The sequence below is a fragment of the Dermochelys coriacea genome, chromosome 10 (genome assembly GCF_009764565.3).
Source record: "Dermochelys coriacea isolate rDerCor1 chromosome 10, rDerCor1.pri.v4, whole genome shotgun sequence".
In the NCBI taxonomy this organism is placed as follows: Eukaryota; Metazoa; Chordata; order Testudines; family Dermochelyidae; genus Dermochelys; species Dermochelys coriacea.
Genome location: NC_050077.1, coordinates 4,444,733 through 4,458,483, shown reverse-complemented (window position 1 = coordinate 4,458,483; position 13,751 = coordinate 4,444,733).

Here is a 13,751-nt window from a genome sequence, read left to right as displayed (position 1 = left end):
GATCAAGTTGAAGAGGATGAACAAGTTAAAAGAAGACAGCACATCGATAGCGCACAATTAAAAGACACAAACACAAAAAGTGCTTTTTGGCTTGAACTGAAGAACAGGTTCAGAATTCTAATGAAATTAACTGAAGAAAACCAAGACATTGATACTCTTTGGGAAAACATTGAAGGGTGTTATTTAGAAAGTGCAAAGACAGCTCTAATAACAAAAAATCCAAAAGTAAAGACTGGATTAGTGATGCTACTTGGGCAGCAGTGGAAAAGAGAAGAAGTGTAAAGCAAAATCTCATGAATGCTAAGACATGTGAAGAAAGAAGCAAGTGGCAAAAAGAATACAGAGCTCTAGACAGTGAGGGGGAAAGGAGAGCTAGAAGAGATAAAAGGGCATATATTGCTAGCATATGTCAAGAGACTGAAGATGCTAGCCAAAGGAGGTGACCTTCCAGTCTTGTATAAGACAAACAAACAGCCAACAGGAAACTTTAGCAGTGCTAGAGTCCCTATTAAAGATGCAAATTGAAAGATTCTTAGTAGAGGAGAACAACAAAGGAAAAGATAGAGAGAACATTTTCAGGCTGTTTTAAATACGCCAAGCCCAAATGAACTACTAGAAATGCCAAACGTACAGTCAGGGAAGGTGGTGACACCAGTCAATGGTTTGCAGTGGTCATTGACTATGTCCTGAGGAAAGTAACTTCAGAAGGCAACTGCGGAATTTTATGGATAAATGATAAAGCACAATTGGATAACCTTGGTTTTGCCAGTGACATTGTCCTGCTTACTTCAACACAATGCTTAATGGAAGGAAAGACCCACCATTTGGCAGATACAAAAAAACAAGTTGGTTTGTTCATCAACAAGGGGAAGAGAAAATATATGGCTATCAATGTTCCAAAAGTAATCCTTAGCATGGACAAAGAAACACTAGAAGAAGTAAAAAGAAAAGCAGTACTTGTGGCACGAGAGGTGCAATGATGGTGACGCCATGCTAGAGTCAACCAATGAATATCAAAAGCATCAGACAACTTTCATAAACTTGAAACTTGTCCTCCTTTATGTAGAAGAGTGGTAGAAATCTACAACACAAATGGATAAGGAGATCAACTCATTCCAAAGTAAATGCCTGCAGAAGATCTTCAGAATCCAGTGGAAAGAGTTTCTGGTAACATCCGAAATGCTAGGTAAAGCAAACCAAACTAAAGCATCAAATATGTTAAGAAGATGCTGAAGGTTATATTTAGGACATGCTTTAAGAGAGCCACCAACACAGCTTCCACAGCGAATGATCATATGAACCCCACCTGGAAAGAGAAAAAGAGGGCAACCGAGAGAAATGTTACACAGTACACAGAGAAAGAAGCCAAATCCATCAACAGGCCACTCAGAAGCCTGAAGAGACTAGCACAAAACCAAAATAAATGGCAGAAACTGGTGGACACCTTATGCACCTGGGGATGCCGAGGAGAAAGAAGAGAAGAAATACTTCAGTTAAAAAGAAAAGGAGTACTTGTGGCACCTTAGAGACTAAAAATTTATTTGAGCATAAGCTTTAATTTGTTAGTCTCTAAGGTGCCACAAGTACTCCTTTTCTTTTTTGCGAATACAGACTAACATGGCTGCTACTCTGAAACCTGTTATTATACTTCAGTTAGTTGCCAGATAAGTAACAGTGTTGCTGGTGAGCCCAACTATGACAATAAAACACCAAAGTCACCTAATTCCCATTGATTTCAATGGGAATTAGGCACCTAAAAACCTTTAAAGATCCAGGCCCAACACTACTTCAATATGGCAAAGAGAAAATTATATATCTAGCTATATCAATATCAATATAGATACCTATGTCTGATACATCAAAGATGCAAACTTTTTAAAAAAGAAATGTCTTTATAATGTAGTAGAATTGTCAAGCCACAGATATATCCATGCATCCGATGAAGTGAACTGTAGCTCACGAAAGCTTACGCTCAAATAAATTTGTTAGTCTCTAAGGTGCCACAAGTACTCCTGTTCTATTTGCGGATACAGACTAACACGGCTGCTACTCTGAAAGATATATGCAGGTTCTCTTGTTGTCAGTTCTCCTTTCCTCCTTGAATACACTGTATCCATTTATTCAGTCCTGGTATCTTTCCAATCCCTATTTTACATTCCATTCTAACAATGGTGTCATATAAACAAAAAATTTGCAGAACCCTCCACTAAGCTGCTTCAATAAGTGGCCTGCTTAATTTTTTAAGACAAGCAGATTGTGACTCAATGCACTGAACATCTTGACTAGGGGGTGGTCTGAACTGTAGCCTGCAAGCTGAGACATCTAGGGTAAGATCAGGGAAACCTGGAGAACATGAAGGCTTCGAGAGATTTCTGGCAGGTTGCCTGCAGCTTTTCTACTCCTGAAATTAAAGGCTAGCGCCATACTAACTCCTCTGTCTAAATTAAAACGAGCTATATTTACTGCTCATTTTAATTGAATTATATTAAATCTAAACTAGATGATAAGCAGAGCCAGCCCTTGTAGTTCGTGGTCTAATAGGTTTTGCATTCAGACAAATATATACCAGCATGTCATCATGTTCAAAGCAAAGGATTTGTTTCTGGGCTATTTTCATCCTGCATTGACAAATTTGACCTGGAAATTTGAAGTCCGATGGTTTTGCTAACAGCTTGATTGTGCTTTAAGAAAGAGCAGCAACTGTGTAAATGTTAATGTTTGCAAGTCCAATGGAAAAAAGCCATTTTTTCCTCTTTCCACTCAAGGGGATCCAGCAGTGGATAAGATTGAAAGTTCTTAATTTAAGGATGTGCTGTATTCTGGTTTGTTAAATACCAGCCTGAGACTATACTATTTGCTGTTGCTCAAAGTGATTCTAGTACAATCGTCTGAGTCCGAGACAGAAAGTGATGTGTATTTAATGAGTGTGAACATCTAGGATGTGATCCAAGGAATAATGGGATGAAGCTGATGAAGAAAAATTTAGGCTGAAGAGAGGGGAAGGGAAAACTCTCCTAAAAGTGAGATCAACTGTAGAATAATCTCTCAGTGGGAGGAGTCAGAGCTCCATTGCTTGGCTGGGAAAAGCACTGGTGAATTCATTACAGGGAATAAGCCTACATCAGTGTGAAGTCAATGGGAGCAGGAAACGGACAAGGAATGTCCCTTCTGGTCTGTCTGGGAAGTACACGGTGGGCACTAGTTTTTTCCACCAAATGCATCCGATGAAGTGAGCTGTAGCTCAGGAAAGCTTATGCTCTAATAAATTTGTTAGTCTCTAAGGTGCCACAAGTACTCCTTTTCTTTTTGGTGGGCACTATCGTATACAAATAAATAGCAGCAATAGGTCTTTTCTCTCACTAATTTCTATGATTCTATCACATCCCCCACAACCAATCCTCATTCTAAATTCTGAGTCTCACCCTGGTCTCTCACTGAGGATGAAGAAAGCCATTTTCCTCCTGCTGTAATTCTCTGGCCGATAGTTCAAACAGGGAGCTTGTCTTTTTGAATATCAAGAGGCATCTAACCAAATTAATCCACTCCGCTTCACTGAACGGGGATAATGTAATAATGGCAACCATCTAGTTCCACCTGCCTCTCAAGCAGTATTTCGGTGGCTTTCAAATGCCCAGCAGCACCAGTCCCCGTGGGGGTGCGGAAAGAGAGAGTGAACAGGACGCTTTAGAGCAACTGTTCTTCTGTGGTGCTCCATGGCTCACTGGCTGGTCATATGGGACTGGTTCCTCCTCCTTTATTTTCAGCTGATAAATTGCATATCCTAATATAGTTTTTCCACATAAGCAACTACTATGGGCTTTATTCAATGGCCAATGGGGACATGGGGACATGGACCACATGACTGTGAATGGGCTTAGAGATGGAGCCAAGGGGTCATGAATGGAAGGGACTGGAGCCAACTGGTTATGAATGGGAGGGGAAGTGGTCACAAGAAAATCTCTTTATCAAGTTAGGACTTGTCTACACGAGGAAATTGACTGGAATAGCTATTGCAGAATAAGCTCTTCTGCAACAGTTCCCATGTGGACACACTTATTCTGAAATAAAAATGTCTTTCTTGTGATTTAGCTGAATCCACTTCAGAAGATAAATAGCTGCTATCTCTGGGTCTCTTCAGAAATCACAAGGGCTATAACTATCCTGTTATCCATGCCTGTCATCCCCAGACCCTCTCTCTGTGTTGTCTTATCATTGGTCTTCCATCTCCTACAAGTCCCTGGGTGAAATTCTATGAACTGGATTATGCAGGAGGTCAGACTAAATGATCATAATGGTCCTTCCTAGTCTTGGAAAGTCTACAGATAATACAGGAACATTTTCCTTCCATGGAATGCCTCTGACCTGTTGCAATTCCCATTTCCGTCAGCTGTCCTACTCTTATACCTAAAGCTGTTCCTGAAAGAAACCTGTCACCAAATGAAAGAAATGCTTTGCTCCAGGTAGACCATCAGCCAGAATGCCATGCGGCAGGCTGTCTCCTTTAGCAATTGAAACCCACAACATCATCTGTCCTGCTTGCTAAGTTCCTGAGCTCTCTCACAATCAAGCCCTTCAGCCTCATTACGACAGTTGTCATAAAACGGGAAATAGGAACCGTGACTCATTCGAATGGGAGAAGCATGAGCCATAGAGGTAAGTGCTTGAGGATGAAAACACCAACCCAGGAGAAGGACTAGTAGCCTGTCCTGCCGCACTGCAGCCGATTAGCGTTTTCCATTTAATGACTGCAGGATTCAACCCCAGTGTTTAGGGTGCTTTAAGTGGGTGTCCCTAGTGGGCTGGGTGTAACAGAATGATACTGAGAGAGTGACATTAAGGATGAATATAAGGGGAATATCTCCTAAGAGTGGAACGGACTCTCCAAGGACAAGGGATGAGACATTTATCACGGAGGCGGACAGAGCACTGGATCATGCACTGCAGGGAACCGTGGATGCTGGTGGAGGCCACTTCTATCTTCATAGGTCATTTCTGTCTCTCGCAGGGCTGTTATTCTATGAACATCATAACGTCCATAGGGGCCACCCATGTTCTCAGCTCCCCACCCTTATAAATGTGGCCTTGCATGGATCACACTGAAAGGGTCAGCTCGTGCTCTTAACTGCGAGGAGGATTTTCCTACTATATTTCCTCAGAATCGTCCAGCGAGGCCTGATTCGGACCTCACAAGGGGGTAAGTCAGGAGTGACTCCACTGAAGCCAGAAACATTACTTGGCTGTAAAACTGGTGTAAAAATGCTAGCAAAATTAAGACCCCTGCCTTTAATAATAAAATCCTACTTCTATTTATAAAAATAGACCCTGCCTAGAAGCCTAACTCCCAATCAGACTAGTGTTGATCCTTAGCGGGTGTACATTGGCATAGCTCCGTTAAAATACATGTGGATGTGATGAAGTGGGAATTTTCTTAATGTTTTGCATGAATACTGTGTGCCTCAGTTTCCCCTATGTGTTGCACAAGTATCTAGGTGATGGGGAAAGGGTGTGAGATCATTCCAGAGACCCTAGGGGGCAGGTATGAGTGCCACCTAGCTCCATGGGCACAGACAATGGCCAGACATTCTGTGTCCTGGCAACTGACAGCCAGGGCCCATCCTCTGCAAGGAGCCAGCCGAAGGAGTTACAGAATAAAGAGAGAGGTGGAGGCCAGCTGACCAGTTTGCCCAGGAAAGAGACAAAAGATAGAGGAGAGGCAACTGGGCATGTTGGAGGGTGGGCTACTGGAAGCTGGTCGGTCTCCTGGTTTGGGTGCAGAGCCCAGGGCTCTGGATCCCCCCGCCACACCCGCCCAAGATGGACTTTGCTGAATCGTCCTACTTCCTGTGCTATCAAGAACTGTTCTATGCTGTGTTCCAGACAACTAATAAACCCTTTCACAATGCTGGCTGAGTCACTGCTGACTCAGTCACTGCTGACTGCAAAGCATGGCCCCTTTGGGTGTGTGTGCAAGGCTTCCCCAGGTGTCCCAATAAGGTGGACACACTGCGGGGAGCTCATGACGTGAAACTGGGAGGGAGGTCAGAGGTTTGAGGTCAGACGCAGGAGGCGCTGAAGCCACGGAGGCTCGCCTTAGTGAGAGTGTGCCCGGAGGGAAGTCACACTGCAAGACAGTCCTGTCTGAACTTCATTCAGAGTGGTCCCAGAGCACAGAGCCTGTTCACCCCTGACAGTAGGCATGCTGATTTACACTAGCTGAAGATGTGGCCTTCTATAAAGATCCCTTCAGGATGGAAGCTGCTACAACAGTGCAAGACTTTGTGATGACGTTATTAAACAGCCTCGCTAATAATCACTATAAAAGACAAGGGCTGTGAAAAAACTAAACAAAAATGCATGATACCAGCAAAATTGTGTCTTTGCAGCATGTGTGCCAGGAAGCATAAAAAAAATGACAGTCGATAGATACTAGCAGAGAAGAAAAACATGCCACCCGTCCTAATGCCATCCAGATGAGCTTAATTCAAAAAAACTTCGGCATGTGGCTTCAATAAGATCGGGGACGCTGCCAAGAGTCACACTTCCTATATTGGATTGCATAAAGGCTAGACATGTAATACATGGAGAGAGCACAGGATAGCCCTGTGCCAACCAGCAAATATATAACACTGGAAGCATAAAATATTAATCACTGATGATAAAACAATAGGAAAAACCTGCCTTTTGAGGCAGACATCAATCCTCACTCAGCAGGGAACATCAAGAGAGGCCAATACCATACAGGTTCTGTTTAAATATTTGCCTTCCTTAATGCTCCCGCAAAAAAGCATTCACTTTGAAGTTGAAAATAGACTGTAAATGTCTTTTGTGGGAGATGAAACATGATAAGACATGAAACTAGAAGGCTAAACCATAGTTAATCACGGTGGTTTTACAAGCAACAAATCATTATTGTAGACATAAAGTGTATTACTTAAAAGAGTGCTCCTATGAAGTTCAGTAGAAAGAAAAGTACCACCCTGACAGCACAAAGGACACAGAGCTTTTCAAGTCAGGACTCGTCCATAATAGCTGGGAAGGCGACCCCTCCAAAGAGGCAAGAAAGCACATTGCTCTGAGCTCCGTGCTTTATTCACGTATGCAGATGAGCACATTCCGTCTGAGTCCCATCACTTAAGGACAGTAGCTACAGATGCTCTCCACATTATGCAAAAGGTTACTCACCTGAACTTCAATGAATCTTAGGCAGACACAAGCTAAACAGACCAGCTGTTTATGCAAAATGGTGTGGCTAACAGATCCAACCTCAAAAACTTGGTGGCACAACAAAAGGCCCTATTTGTAATATATTTAGTGTGATTTCACTGGTGCCATAAAGACATAACATGATAATATGTCCCCAAGGTATTTACAGAGGGAGGTGACAATGGCTTGGCATCATAATCCAAATAGCCAGCTCCTTTGGAAAAACCCTGGGAACACATGAAAAAATTCCATGGGAGTCCCTTTTTGGGATTTCCCAAAAAATGTCTCCTCAGCTGGGTGCAACAGGAAGCTCAGAGAGTTGGCAGCAACCGGTGCCTCCCAGCTTCATGGATTCAGGGGGTCTGCAGGGAAGAATCTTCTTTTATCAGACAATAGCGAGATCAAAGCTAGCTCAGGGACATCTACAATGAGCAGCAACCTCACCCCAAGACTGCAGTGAGGATATCCTCTGTGTCTCATTGAAAATCACTTTGGAGCTTGACAGGTTTCAAAGTAGCAGCCGTGTTAGTCTGTATTCGCAAAAAGAAAAGGAGTACTTGTGGCACCTTAGAGACTAACAAATTTATTTGAACATAAGCTTTCGTGAGCTACAGCTCACTTCATCGGATGCTTCATTGGAGCTTGAGAAATTTTTGCCAGGATCTCTTTTTCACTTGATGTGGACAAAAGCTCCTGCTGCTGCAATTGGGAGTTCTGTGAACGCACCAAGGGAAGCATTGCTGAGCACTTACCTTTCTCATGCCTCAATGAGCTTCCATTTATATAAGAAAATGGGAACGACCATACTGGGTCAGACCAAAGGTCCTTCTAGCCCAGTACCCTGTCTTCCAACAGTGGCCAATGCCAGGTGCTTCAGAGGGAATGAACAGAACAGGGCAATTTTTGAGTGATCCATTCCCTGCCATCTAGTCCCAGCATCTGTAATCAGAAGTTCAAGGACACCCAAAGTATGGAGATGCATTCCTGACCATCTTGGCTAATAAAAGCTTTAATCTATCTAGCTCAGGTGCCAGTCTGTTGATGGATCTATTCTCCATTATCTAATTCTTTTTTGAGCCCTCTTATATTTCTGGCCTTCAAAATATCCCCTGGCAGTGAGTTCCACAGGTTGACTGTGCGTTGTGTGAAGAAGTACTTCCTTTCATTTGTTTTAAACCTGCTGCCTATTAATTTCATCAGGTGAGCCCTGGTCCTTGTGTTATGTGAAGGGATAAATAACACTTCCTTTCACTTTCTTCACACCTGTCATGCTTTTACAGACTTAATAGGTAATGAAGTTTGGCTTACTGGCCTGTAACTGAAACATTGTAACACCTCTGGAACCTTTTTTTAAAAAATAAATATTACATTAGCTGCTCTCCAATCACCTGGTACAAAGACTGATTTAAGTGGTAGATTACATACCACAGTTAGTAGTTCTGCAATTTCATATTTGAGTTCCTGGTGACTTATTACTGTTTAATTTATTGATTTGTTCCAAAACCTCCTTTACTGACACCTCAATCTGGGACAGTTTCTCAGATAGAAAAAGAGTACTTGTGGCACCTTAGAGACTAACAAATTTGTTAGTGCCACAAGTACTCCTTTTCTTTTTGCGAATACAGACTAACACGGCTGCTACTCTGAAACCTGTCATTATGCAAGGCATCCAGTTTCTCAGATGTCACCTAAAAAGAATGACTCAAGTGTGGCAATCTCCCTCACATCCTCTGCAGTGAAGACCAATGCAAATAATTAATTTAGCTTTTCCTTGTCTTCCTTGAATAATCCTTTAGCAGCTTGATCATCCAGTGGCCCCACTGATAGTTTGCAGGCCTTCCTGCTTCTGATGTACTTCAAAAAAAAATTGTTGTTAGTTTTTGAGTCTTTTGCTACTTACTCTTCAAATTCTTTTTTGGCCTGCCTAATTATACATGCAGTCACTCTCGAGCAGCATAGGTAAGATTATTTGTTCTATAGAAATGGATGAGAGGAAGGAAGAAAGTATAGACTGCGGACTGTCATATTACAGAGGTTATCAGAAGAGGATGTGCAAAGTAGTTCTTTGCCCTAGTCCTGTTCACAACATTTGGCAGATTAACAAACCCATTCAGAGAAAATCAGGATCCATTTGTGAATAATTCCCAAACAGAAAAGGGGCTGAATTCATCATAAATTCATCACCAATTTATTCACTGTGGCCTTGACTTCTTTGGGAATTTGTCCTTGATTCCAGCAATCAATGACCAGCTGAGGCAGCTGGCCCTGTGCAAAACCCCTAGTATGGGCAAGAAAAACTGCAATTTGCACGGGAGGGGCTGACCCCTGCTTGAAAGTGGAATAGGCCCCACTAGCATTCCTTGTTGAGCTTTGTACAAGGGCAAGCTATCAACAGCTAGAGTCAGAGCAGGCATGACTACAAACAACCAGCGCCAACATCATCAGTGCAAGCCAATAAAGAGTGAGGAGGAATGATAACAAAAAAGAAAGAAGGGTGTGAAAATCTTGATCCGCTGATGCTGGATCCACTCAAGTAAAATACAATCTGCTATAATGCTCAGAATGAAATCAGTTGCTTCAAATGTAGAAAACGGGGAGGGGGGTGTCAAAAGGGGCATATATTTTTATATAACAAAATGAAGAATATTATTAGGAGAGAGATGCATGTAAGTATGACTGATTAACACATAAACCCTTACTAATTGCTTTAAAAGTCAGATCTCAGCAGCTGGGGAAAAGATTATTTAAATTTTCCTTGGGCTACACAGTTTTCCAGAAAGCTCAGACTAGCTGTGAATGTTTCCAGTCATTATCTCCCTAATTAACACACACCACAAACTGAAAACAAATGTCAACACCTCCTGGCTTTAAGAGATTCACTTGGATTAAGGAAACTCGTTGAAATGGGTCACCTAGCCATTCCCATTAGGTGTATGAATTCTGCTGGGAGTGATGCAGCCAGGAATAAAGATAGATGAAGTTATTATCAGAGACTGCAGTGAAATAAGCCTTTAATTTTCTCCAGATGTTTTTGGATTTTCTCTATTGACAGGTGTGCTCTCAGAAGGATTGTGAATGAGGATTCTGATAGGAAGACGACTTTCATCTAATTAAACTTCTTTTCTGCATGTCAGTAAAATCCAAAGGGGTTTTTTTTAAATCTAATTTTATTGTATGCAATTGACAAAAAAAATAGCTACAGCCCCTTGCTGAGTTGTCACAGCCCCAGATGTAATTAAAGCAATTCTTTTTAAATACGACAATTCTAAAAGCCTGAGAATTAGATTACATAAAGTGCATCAAATCTGTTTTATGAAATGGGCCGGCAGTGTTGATATGCGGGGTAGAAAAAGGCTTAGCAATTGTGGAGTTGCATGAAATTCCACTCTCCAGGGAGACAAGGAAAGAACAGCCAATAGGAAAGGAAGGGTGGGTGTATATTTTAGCAACACAGTTTAATTCTCAAGGAGCAGCTTTAATTCTAGATGGGATATTTCTTAGACAGCTAATACGTGGCCAGAGAGTGGGCTAACCCTAGTCAGGTGGGATAAAGAGAACCTTCTTATCCTCCACCCATTTCGATGGGTCCACTGTCAAAGGGCATGTCACGAGCATTCAAAAACTAAGCTAGGCCAGTGCTGCCTCCCGTGCTAGGCTCTCCATCGCAGGGGAGGTGAGAGCAGCCTTTAAGTCCTCACCAGGCAGTGAAGCTGAGCTAACACCACAGCGCATGCGGGCTGCGCCTTGTTAAAGAGCGTTGAAGCTTCCCCTCCAGCTTGGACTGCCATGGAGAAGATCTGCTGGGTAGGCAGGAATGGCACTGAGGAATCCTACTGCTCCATGGCTTCTCCTCCTTCCCACAACACGGCCCCACTAAAGCCAGCTCCCTAGCAGTGGGACTATGCTCTCCATCTGCTGGGCAGTGTCAGTGATATTGTAAAAAGAAAAGCAGTACTTGTGGCACCTTAGAGACTAACAGATTTATTTTAGCATAAGCTTTCGTGAGCTACAGCTCACTTCATCGGATGCATCCGATGAAGTGAGCTGTAGCTCACGAAAGCTTATGCTCTAATAAATTTGTTAGTCTCTAAGGTGCCACAAGTACTCCTTTTCTTTTTGCGAATACAAGACTAACACGGCTGCTACTCTGAAACCTGTCATTATGCAAGGCAGTGATATTGTAGTCACTTTGGAGGAGAGCAGGAAGGCTGAGGGGGCTGCGAGGGAGGCAGTGAGGATGGATTCTAATCTCAGCTTCCCCAGTATAAATCTACCAGCCTCCTACTAGGCTTCACCCTAGATTTACACTGGCATGTCCAGCCCTAGGCCACTGTGACGGCCGCCATCTTGGTCGACGCTGGGGATTGAACCAGGGACTTACTGGGCTGACAGCACAGACTTGGACTAAAGAACCAGGCTTTGTAGCTGGGGGCTGTAACAGCCTCACCTCCCCTGTAGATCAGGCACAGAGAGGGGTGCAGGACACACACTGAACAACGGGTTACAGCATGACGTCATATCTGACTGACAGACCTACGCTTGTGAAGGCGTGATTTAGCAGTGAACATCTGAGTTCAGTCCAGCTCCTCCTGGACACAGGCCCTTCATCACAAAAGCCACCACCCCAGCCAGCACTAAGAGTACCCTTCTTGTGGCAGTCTCAGCAGAGAGCCCCAGGACTGAATGGGCCCTGGAGCTCCCCTGACATTGCCAGCTCTGACCAAGATAGGGATGGGGCAGTAGGGGAGCCTCTGCTGCACTGTCAATCCTCCATCTGTTTTGTGGGTACAGGGCTGTCAATGCCACACCTTTCACCAGCTCTAAACAAAACACAGAATGCAGGCGCAATCCTACGCATGGGGCATTGTTAGCACATCACGACCCTAAAGATTTGTTAGATGGAATGTACAGAGTCTAGGTCTACATCTGGGGAGGGGCCAGTGCCCTCAACAGCAGCAGGAACTCAAGATCAGACCCAGCTTTGAAACAGACAAGTCTCTGAACCAGACGCTCAGCTGTTATAAATCACGGTCACTCAGGATCTGTCTCTCTGACCAGCCGTAGTCTTGGAGCTGCCAGCTAGTTTATGAGACCTTGTCTCCCGAGAATGGAACTGCTGCACCAACCTTGGATAGTTGTACCTGACCTTCCTCGTTTGGACTATACCATCTGGCCCGGTTTTCAAAGTCGCCCCATCACACAGCCGCTCAAACCGAGCAACTTGGAAGACAAGTGTCTGGTGCTAATTTGACGTAACGCTCCTTCTGACAATTTGCAGATGTAATGAATAGGCAGTTCTATGTGGTCTTTGCAGGAAGGTTAAACTTGCGGAAACTTTAGACATCCACAGCTGTAAAATCAAGACTGTTCAAATTGTGACTTTTGACCTTGTGCTTCTAGTAGAAGACCCAAACTAGAGGTCAGATGCACTAAGAAACCCCTGGTGCTGGGAGTGACCTGATGAATAACACTTCCACACATGCACAGAGCAATTGTTGGATCACTATGAATTATCTCAACCCTGAGAGAGACTAGACATCATGACAAGGCCCCTATTCAAGGAAAAAAGCACATTAGAGCAAGAGAAGTCTTAGCAAGATTCTCATCGGTGATGAGCAATTACCTTCCAAACAGGAAGAGAAGCTCCTAAAATGGGGGGGCTGGGGCTGTCTTGTGAACAATGTATTTCTTTGTCCTCAGAACTCTAAGTACGCACGTGTTTACACCATTTACTTGCACCACTTGCAGGAAAAAGAGGCAACGCTCCTCAGTACAAAACACTAACAATAATCCATATCCTGATCTCACCGATAGCGGTGTAAATCACAATAAAGCTGGATGGATACTGTATAACGTATCTATCTAAATAAAAATCATATCTTCTATTCAGTGGCATTCATCTCTGTTTGTATTCCTTTTCTTTTGGGGGAAGGGGCTGTGCCTTACTCTATGTCCAAACAGCACCTCGCACAATGGGACCATGATCCTGGTTTGAGTAGCATGGCACCACAAATCATGTGCATCGTGCTTAGGAGAAGCTTCCCATAAACATCCTCAAACCTAACTTCTTCTCCCCCCCAATATCGCTGGAGCCGGGAGATACTCCAATCAGAGCTCCCGTGGGTGGTACCATGGCTGGGGCTATAGCTCTAGTAGCCAGTGGGTAGAGGTCAGGATGTAACAGCTGTCTGGGGACTTCAAGACTTTGGACATCACCATTTTTGGGCTTGAGCCCCCAGAAGGGGTTAATGATACCAAACTGCTGGCTACACATCAGCTCTCAGTATGTCACCAGGGATGCTGATTGTGAGCCAGATGTTTTCTATCTGTCTCATTAAGTCTTAAAGAACTCGTGGTCCATCACGCAGTAGGTAGTGTCTCCAGTTCAGACAGCTGCTGAGAGGTAAAAACACTGAGATTTCAGCACTGGCTTTTACATCTTCTCTCCTATCTGTAATACAAATAAGGACACAGTCATAAAGATCTTCCTCTGAAATCTCCATGGGGAGTGGTGAGGGGAGTTGGGGAAGGCACCAGCTGATGTTAGA